This window comes from Hoplias malabaricus, chromosome 11 (assembly GCF_029633855.1).
Source record: "Hoplias malabaricus isolate fHopMal1 chromosome 11, fHopMal1.hap1, whole genome shotgun sequence".
In the NCBI taxonomy this organism is placed as follows: domain Eukaryota; kingdom Metazoa; phylum Chordata; class Actinopteri; order Characiformes; family Erythrinidae; genus Hoplias; species Hoplias malabaricus.
In genome coordinates this window covers 6,875,718-6,885,775 of record NC_089810.1, presented here as the reverse complement: position 1 = coordinate 6,885,775, position 10,058 = coordinate 6,875,718, and the positions used below count along the sequence as shown (strand labels likewise).

The following is a 10,058-nucleotide window of genomic DNA, read 5'->3' as shown; positions in this document are numbered from 1 at the left end:
ATAACATGGTGTTCATTATGAAATACAGTCATTAAAGTGTATCTTTCCACACACAGAATAAATATCTGAAGGCCCTTACATCCATCTGTAACAGTGTGTGACGGCTCGACAGTGAACATGAGTTTATTTTGGCCTTTTTTTAATTTTTAATTTTTTTTTATTTTATGCTTAAGAATGTTTCTTTCTTATTTTTAGAGTTTACACTTTCTCTTAGATTTACTTTCTTATTTTTAAAATATATTTTTCCGTTATAAGAATTTAATCACCTTTTCTAAAATGTATATATTTCTTTTAATTTTTAAACTTTACTTACTTAATTCTATATATATTTACTCTTTTAATTTTCTATTTTTAAATGTATTCCCTTTAAAAAATACTTTCTAATTTTTAAAAATGACAAATTTTAATTTAAAAAATTTTCGAAAATACTTTTCTTTGATTAAAACTTAAACAACTTTATTCAGAATTTAAATATAATTTTTAGAATTTACTTTCAGATTTTTACAGATTTTTCTATCATCAGGGTTTACATCAAATTTTTATAATGTTTTTTGGAACTCTTATTTTGTAATTAGCATTTTATCCTGTTTGTAGGATTTAATCTTTTTTAGTTTTCACACATTGTAACTCTCTTTACTCTCTCTCTCACACACACACACACATACTGGAATAAAAATCAAATATGCAAAGTAAGTAGGTATGTATTGATTTATGTATAGAGCTACATTATAATCCAAAACCTTTGGTAAAAATATCCTGGACTCCCCCTCGACCCCTCAGTCCTGACCTTTGACCCCCAGTTCCATTCCCCACATGTAAGGAGCTACAGAGTTCACCAAACCACCGAAAACAATGCATCTAAAGTTTGAAATGGTAAATATTGCTCTTTATTTATGGCAGTATCTAGCTAGCTGTTTCAGTTCTGGCTGCTAACATCAGATACAACAATATCTAACATTATTTTAGCATGCTAAGCAGCTAGCTAGTATGATTTGTATGTGTGTTTGTGTGTGGTTCCCTACCATATTTTACCAGTTTTGTGTTTTTCTCATGCAGTTTAAAGAGCTCTGTCTGAACATTTAACAGTGCTTTCCACATTAGGCCGGCCATTAGGATGCTAGCTGCTGCTGTGCGGATTAGTAGAACTGTAGTGTAGAAGTACAGTTACCTACCTAATAAATGTACTGCAGCAGTGTGATGATGTTATGTAGCTAGCATCCCTGCACTCACTGAAATAATGAACAAGGATAATAGCATGCTACTTTTGCTCATGGTCCTGTTTTGTAGGTCTCAGCCGCACCTGAGTACGTCAATAAATTGTATTGATTTGTTTTCATGTATATTTTAGTTTTTGGAAAGTGTTTAACTACATTATGTTGGGGACGTCTGGTGTAAAGCTAATGTGATTACTTTTTATTTTAAGACTGTACTCACTGATAGTGGATGTATAAAAAGTTTCACCACAGTTCTAGACGTTACTCAAAATGTAACCGTATTTTGAACGACAAGCTTCATGTAGTTATAGGGTTACATTCCATACACATACACATCCTGGGAATGTCCTTTTAGTAAATTACATATGCAAAGTGTTTTCATAACCCAGCCTCTCTAAAAGTTTTAGATACACTGTGGAAAAATGAAACACCCCTATGTTAGTGATATGTGATGATTAGTTATACTTCATACTTCTTTTAAAGTCACACTGTAATCAACCGGGTGCTGTTTCATCAAATCCACACAAACATTTTCTGTTTCATATCAGAACAAGGATGAACATTACATCGGGAGAAAGCCAAAGAAAACCCTGGCCTTCCAATGATTTGGATCTTAATCTAAGGTCATGGTTAGGGTTAGCATTAAGTGTAAGATTACGGTTATGATTAAGATCAGGGTTATGTTACAGTTATAGTTAGGGTACGCATCAGAAACTCCCTTATACATCAGTGAAGGTTAACATAAGATAAAGGACCTTTTTATTAATCCCCACACATTAGACACATTAGTGTGTTCCAACAGCTTATATTCAGATGAACACAAGTATGGGGCTATAAACGAAAGATAATATAATAGAATTAGAAAAGAAAGGAAGACAAAATAGTATGTAATACAAGACACAGTGTAAAAGGTTGTAATGAAAAAATCTCCAAAATTGCAACTTTACAGGATAAGAATAAAATAGATATCTTTCAGTGGAAGTCAGTTTGAAACGATTTTATTGCATGTAATTTGGAGCATTTCTATTGGTCCATTCATCATTAAATTTTCCCGCCGCGTGAGGGACAGACACTTTGTTCAAACAATGTGGTAAACACCCACAAAAATGATGAAACAAGTGTTTTTTCTTCTTTTATTGAACAGCGATGACATGGTAGTCCATGGATGAGTTTGGTACAGATCGAAGTGTAAAATGCCAGTGCAGTGCTACAGTTCATTGTAAAGGTAGGGGACATTGTGGTACTGTGTTAATGTATGAGGGAAGCAAGCTCTTCAGAAGTAAATATATATGTTTATATTTCATAGACACTGTAGAAATCATGGGAGTAGTTTTGGGTAGCATTTTGGAAAAGTATTTTTACTTGAGCATGGCTTTTGGTGGCTTTTCCAAGCACCGATGGCTCCATATCAGTGTCATATTCAGACGCAAGGTCCATCAGCGAGAACTTAATCTTAAACGGTGGAAATATTAAGTTCCCTTTATTTGACCTGGAGAATCAGAGTCCCGTGTCCTCTGGTGATAATTTGCGACAATGGACTTCTCTTTGACTGAGCTCATTATCAGCTTATGGAACACGCTAGCGGAGAATACAATGCTTCTCGTGAGGATGAGTGGGCGAGCTGAGAGAGGGGCTGAAATTTGAGGATACAGTGACCCCTGTATGGACAGATAGAGGGAGGAGTGTACAGAAGAGAGAAAATGTGAGATAGCCAGAGGGGGAGAGAGAATGAGAGAGTGGACAGAGTGCCAGCGAGAGGATACAGAGAGTGTTAGGCCGCCCAGAGGCGGTGTGTGAGAGGTGGGAGCGGTGGGGGCTGTTATCTGCTGATCCCAGAACTTCCCGGCGGAGGACTGGAGACCGCCTGTCTCACGTAGCGCCGCGTGCACTGGGACGGCCCGGCTGCCTGACAGGAAGCCTCGATTAGCGTGCCACAAAGAGACCGCCGCTCAGGAACCGCTTCTCCCTGGCCAGAGGGGGGTGGGTCAGCAATACACAAACGCACGCACACATAATGCAGGCCTCCTTCCTGCGAGTGGACAGTGACAAATGCACACACACACACACACATGTACACAGCTGCCAACCCATCAAACTGAAGTCATCTGGGACACACAGAGAAGCAGCCAAAATCCACACCCACACATTTACATACAGGTCTGTCTCTCCTTGTATTTCACTTCATTTATCCCTCTATCTTTTCTTTTTAAGGTAGGAATCTCAAATCCCCTCCTGATTCCATACGTTTCAGGGCCACACTGTGATTACAAAGCAATATGGATGTTGTTAAATCTCCAGTTTTCATTCCTAAACCCTGTAAATGTCTTCATTGGAAGCATGTGCAAAAGTTTCATGTGTAAAATGGACTTGCGTGTTGTAGACGGTAAACACTGACAAACGCGGCCTTCTTTTAGTGGAGTCCAGTGAGAGCCACGTCCACCCGCGTGTGACCTCAGCCCTGCAGCGTATTCTCCTCCAACACCGCTGCTATGAGTCTGTGTTTTAACAAAAGCAGAGTCTGTCATCAATAAACTAGACCCTTAATCCTTACTGTGATTAATTATAGTCACTGCTCTAAGATTTCACGTGAGTAAACGTGAGATCAGTCGTTAACTTTAGCACGGACACTCAGGCAGAGGGGGGGGGGGTGTACGTGGTTTTGATTGACAGATCTAGCAGCCAGTGGAGATACTAGTTAAAAAGCTGTGTGATTTTTCTGCTTTTCATTGTTCAGTTTGATATCAGCTGCTGTGAACAGACAGGGGTTAATGTCCACATTTAACACGTGTAAAAAAGTGAATACCACTAAAAATGGAGATACATGTTTTTAATCGGACAGCCATGGGTGTTGAGGGAGGACATGGCACTCTCCATTCACTCCCACCAATCATATTTCCTGCTGTTTGAGGGGATTGAACCAGTGAGCTTCTGGCCCCGAGCCCTCTTCTCTAACCTTAAGGCTGTAATAAATGTTCGCTCCAATCTGTGGCCAGTGACTTCAAAATGGATTTACAGCTAAGTTCATCCAAAAGTCTCTGGATTTTTACAGAGGAAACACCTCTTATAAACTTTTGTAAATATCTGTGACTCGGAATTTTAATTCTCATGTCATTTCAACCAGTGCTTTAAGATAAAATGTAATATCATATTTTCCTATTACTCCTGCGATTATGATTGAGAGTTGTCATGGAAATACCTGGAACAGACCTCATGGAGGGAAAAAAAAAATCCCATCCATTGAGGGGATTCTGGCCTGACTGCACAACAGAGGCCTGCCAAGTCCGATGACATGTCTCTTTAATTGATCCGCAGGCTTCACCTCTGGGAAGAGGCAGGAGAGGCTGTTTGGCGAGCCTCCAGAGAAGGAGCGGAGCGTGTTTGGACTGGCCGCGGTTGTGCGCGTGCTGCCCGGCCTCACACAATGGCCGTCTGGCTGGGGAAGTGGGCCTGGGCCAGATGGGGAGAGAGAGATAGCTGGGGTGGGATGGGGGGCGGAGGTCTGCTAAGCGGGGTCCACCGGGCCGTTAGGGGACCCCTGGCCCGGAAGCCCATTGTTCGGCGCAGGAAAAACACCAACAACAACAACACAGAGCAAAAACGACCACGCTTCCCGAACCTTTTTATACGATCACGCGAAGAACAATTGGGTGGACGGGATGGGCCGCTTTGAGGACGGTGGAGGAAGCTTCCCCTCTGAGATGTGGAATGATATTTTCACACCTCGCGCCGAAAAAAAGGAAAAGCCGAGTGAGCCGGACAAGAAGAGCCAACACAATGAAATCCGCTGAGTAAGCGCAGGTATGTTCCCTCCATTTAGGGAGATTACAATGGCCTTTGGCCTGGACCATGCACTTGCGTGGCCTTTGGCCCGGTCCACTTGCATGCTTTGTCCAAGAGGGGACAGAGGGGGAATCAACACGTCCAACACGGTATCGCTTTCAAGAAAAAGTGGAGTGAAATTCTGAAACGAGGGCTGTTTTTGTCCCTGAACGCTCAAAGCTGGGAGAGGTCACGGGAGCACGGCCGAAAAGCCGAAGCCTCCGGTTTGTTTGGATGTCGGGCTTCACCTGAGAAGACACCTGATCAGCCATATATTTGCTACAAATTTGTGGCGAGGAAGAGATACTTAAGAGTAGGGGACCACACACAGTGCATTAAAATGGCCTCCTTTTCTCACATGGGCCTTGAAATAAGATCATCCTCTTTAGATGACGGAGATTAAAGTGTGTGTGTGTGTGTGTGTGTGTGTGTGTGTGTGTGTGTGTGTGTGTGTGTGTTTGTGCTCGTGTGCGCATGTGTACCAGCAAAATATCACATAGTGAAGACCAAAAACCTGTTCACACATTCACTTTGTGGGGACCACCAACTGTCCACTGTAATGTAAATTATTACATTTGTAAGGTGTAGGAATGCGTTAAGATTACATTTAGGGTTAAAGTTAGGGTTAAGCTAGTATTATTTATGTAAATGTTAATGGTAAATCTCCATAAAATGAATGGAAGTGTATGTAATGTCCCAACAATACACAAATACATGATTGATCGTGAGTGTTATCTGCGTTTGTGTGTCTGTGATAGAAGTCTTTGTGAGTCCTCCCCTCTCTCTCTCTCTCTCTCTCTCTCTCTCTCTCTCTTTCTCTCTCTCTCTCTCTCTCTCTCTCTTTCTCTCTCTCTCTCTCTCTCTCTCTCTCTATGAGAATACTCATACTGCGTGGTTGTAGATTTCACTAACCCTGAGGTCGTGCACCTGGTTTACCTCTGAATCCTGCTGTTAGCTGGAGTGTAAAATCCTCTCAGGGGAGAGATGTATCAGGAGATAAGTGTCACACGGTGTGATGTAGTAATATTTGGCCCTAGAGGTCTGGATGAGACATGGCCATTCCCACCATGGGTCTCTCTCTCTCTCTAATACACACTCTACCATGGACTATGAGCTGTATACCACAATATGACTCTACACTTGGTTCTTACCATAGAGAATGTGATGAACTGACATTCATTTATTGTTTCCAACCCTTATCCAGTTCAGGGTGGTGGTGGGTCTGGAGCCTACTCGGAATCATTGGGCGCAAGGCAGGAATACACCCTGGAGGGAGTGCCAGTCCTTCACAGGGCAACACACACAAACACTCACACCTATGGACACTTTTGAGTCTCCAATCCACCTACCAACGTGTGTTTTTGGAGAGTGGGAGGGAACAGGAGCACCCGGAGGAAACCCACACAGACACAGAGATAACACAACACACTCCTCACAGACAGTCACCTGGAGGAAACCCACGCAGACACAGAGATAACACACCACACTCCTCACAGACAGTCACCTGAAGGAAACCCACGCAGACACAGAGAGAACACACCACACTCCTCACAGTCACCTGGAGGAAACCCACGCAGACACAGGGAGAACACACCACACTCCTCACAGACAGTCACCCGGAGGAAACCCACGCAGACACAGAGAGAACACACCACACTCCTCACAGACAGTTACCTGGAGGAAACCCACGCAGACACAGGGAGAACACACCACACTCCTCACAGACAGTCACCCGGAGGAAACCCACGCAGACACAGGGAGAACACACCACACTCTGTCACCCGGAGGAAACCCACACAGGCACGGGGAGAACACACCACACTCCTCACAGACAGTCACCCGGAGGAAACCCACGCAGACACAGGGAGAACATACCACACTCCTCACAGACAGTCACCCGGAGGAAACCCACGCAGACACGGGGAGAACACACCACACTCCTCACAGACAGTCACCCGGAGGAAACCCACGCAGACACAGGGAGAACACACCACACTCCTCACAGACAGTCACCCGGAGGAAACCCATGCAGACACAGGGAGAACACAACACACTCCTCACAGACAGTCATCTTTTTTATTTTAATTTACACATTCACAATAAAATAAATAATAATCATCTTTAATCCTTACCTTCCTACCTCCCCTAAACATCTCAGCCCTGAACTCAAGTCTAAATCCATTGTTTATATTTGTTGTTTGAAGAACAAAAAATTTGCCTTGTTCTACCAACTACAACTTTTGTTTAGCAGGGGGAGTAGTACATGCCCCTTTGGACCATAAACTCCGCCTTTGGACACAGGTGACTCTTTTTAAATGCTGCAGTGACACTGATGTGGTGGTGTGCTATGCTTTGCCTAGCTATCAGTGAATCAGACACAGCAGTGCTGCTGGAGTCATACCCCTCAACAGTGTGACAAGAATTTTCACTGACTAAACAACTGTATATTGTCTTAAACAGTGAGGACAAGGATTGGACAGAGAGTGGACACAGGGTTTAAAAACTCCAGCAGCTGCTGCTGTGTTTGATCCACTCTACACCAGCACAACACACACTAACACACCACCACCACACCTGCTCTGTGGGGGTCCTGGGTATTGAAGAGCAGCACAACACACACATACACAAAATTTAGAACCAGTCACACACTGTAGTTGAGAAGAGTTGTTCTGCTACACGTGCTGCTATTTCATGATAAAAGCACATTTTTCTCACAACCACTGTATCACTCCTTGTTACACTAATTAAAATTTAATAAGCCGTTAATCAGTGACAAAAATATAACCCTTAATCTGAAAGAGCATTAAACAAGAAACTATGATTGATATATATATAAATACAGAGAGAGAGAGCTGACTGTTTATATGATATTTATCAGATGTGATCTCAGGTGGCCCACTTTTTTATGCTATGCCTATTTTGGCCGTCTGAAGTCAGAAGATCTGCGGAGTTACACGACAGACATGAGAATGTGAAGAGACAGGCAAACTGGGGCCTGTCTGTTTCCAGAACGTCTTGGTATTTTCAGCACCTTTTTCCTGCGCAGGTATTATGTGACGCAACCTGCTGGAGACGTGTAAGCCCAAACGTCCGTGGAAGCAGCAGCATTCCCGTGCCTTTGTTAGACCTGAATGCATTCGCTCCCCTTCGGTTTGTGTTGAAAAATGCCTTGACACATACTGGCAGGTCACTGTGATCTCTCTTTTTTCCCCGGCCCGAGTGTGACGTAACGACTTGGCAGCGTACGCTAATCCTCCTATTGGGGATCGCTCGGACCCCTCCCTGTCTGGAAGCGGCCCTTAGGAAAGCTAGAGAGAGCTGATCATGCCGCTCAGCAGGTGAGGTGAGAAAGGTAGCGAACACTGCGGCAGGTGTCGTGTGACATCCCAATAATGCACAGCGACGAGAGTCTTCCGGAGCCCTTTTCTTCTTCCCCTCCCTCTCTCAGGTTCATGGGGTGATCCGTGTTTCTTCTCGGGGGGGGAAACAGAAGGCAGGGCTTTCTTTATTTTCTTTTTTTCTTTTTTGTCGTCTGGGTGAACTTTGGGATTCGGCTCTGGCGAGGTTCAGCCGGGTGTTAGGTCAGGCCTCTTTCACCACGCCTGGCTTTTGAAAGGCAGGTTCATATAACGCCAACTCATGGCTGGGTTGCGGAAATGCTAGATTAATGAAGTCGATTGTGGGAAACCCTTTGGCCTCGCAAAGCTGGTGGCCTGCTGAAATCTCAATGAGCCTACTGACACCCAAAACAAGACCCTTTTTTTGTGTGCGCTGGCACGGAGGGGGGCGGGCAGAGTCACAGCCATAGATTCAGAACATTTTTATGTTACACACAGTTAAGAGAGAGAGGGAGGGATGAGGGAGGGGGAAAAAAAATGAAAGGAGCGGATGAATGGCGATTCTTTTTCATGCGATGAAGTCACTGAACTGGAGCTAACCCTAAAAACCCAGGCTGACTGAAGGACAGTCTCTGTTCCCTTTGATTCGAGAGGGTTTCAGTCCTGGCTGTTAGCAGCACTTTGCAGCGAGCAGCGTTATTTACTCGGCTCCTGCCACCGCCGTTTGAAACGGGATGAATAACCTGCATTTGCACTCCACTTCCAGAATGCAGCCCTCCCAGGAACCCTGGCTAATCCTGAGGAAGGGATTTCTGTGCTGGTTTTCTCACTGCCCGCCGCTGCACTGCTATCACATAGCGCTTTGCATTAAAAACAAAGAAGGCTCTCAGACAATGCCAGCTACTCTGTTACTGTCTGCCAGATTGGATGACAGTGTAGGTTTACTATAGCGTGCAGTGCTTTTATGACATTACCTGCGACCGATGTCTGTGTTATTGTCAACTAACTTTACTGTTCCCTGTATCGCATTAACTACAGGCCTCTGAAAAGTCCAGGACCGGTCCACACGGTAGACAGCACCCAACCTGTCCACTCAAGGTCATCTGCACCTTAGACCAACTTTCTCTGCCATTTTTGGAATTGGAATCTCTAAAATATTGAAACATTTACTTAACATTGTGTTTGGAAAGACGTAGTGGTGATCTGTGCTTCATTGCAGTTTCCTCTCTTGAAATGACGCTTTTTCACAAATTCCCTTTAATGGTTTTCACATGTGTTGTGTTCTTATAGCATAGCTTTTCATTTAACGATGTCCTCCACGTCTACTCCCTACACACTGCAGTGTTTATAGTGTAAAATATACCAAACTTAACTGGTGCTACAGTGAACACACAACTGAATCTTTCAGTGTGACGTAGTGCTAATGTTATCTATAAAATCTAGGTATCAACGTGATTCACTTCATCAAACTTATAACAGCAGTTAAAAAACACAGCCCTGTGATTGCTTTATGGCGTGCTCTTTACTGCTGCTCAGAGTGAATTCGATGGTGTTGTGATGAACCTGCACAAACAACAAGAAGCAGACTGGGATGTGTAGTTATACTTAGCAAATAAAATAGCATCTTTTTGTCTGTATAACTGAAATTATTTTGTATACATCCATTCAACAGAGCCCCATACATACG

The 10,058-nt window shown here is 43.6% G+C and overlaps 1 long non-coding RNA gene across 1 annotated transcript in view; it reads left to right on the top strand.

Annotated features, from left to right (window-relative positions):
* Positions 1 to 749: 749 nt before the first annotated feature.
* LOC136709220 (uncharacterized) overlaps positions 750 to 10,058 on the top strand; it is a 197,903-nt gene continuing 188,594 nt past the window's right edge. The window contains exon 1 of the long non-coding RNA XR_010804462.1: positions 750 to 873. This is a non-coding gene — a long non-coding RNA (uncharacterized lncRNA). The remainder of the gene's footprint in view (positions 874 to 10,058) is intronic.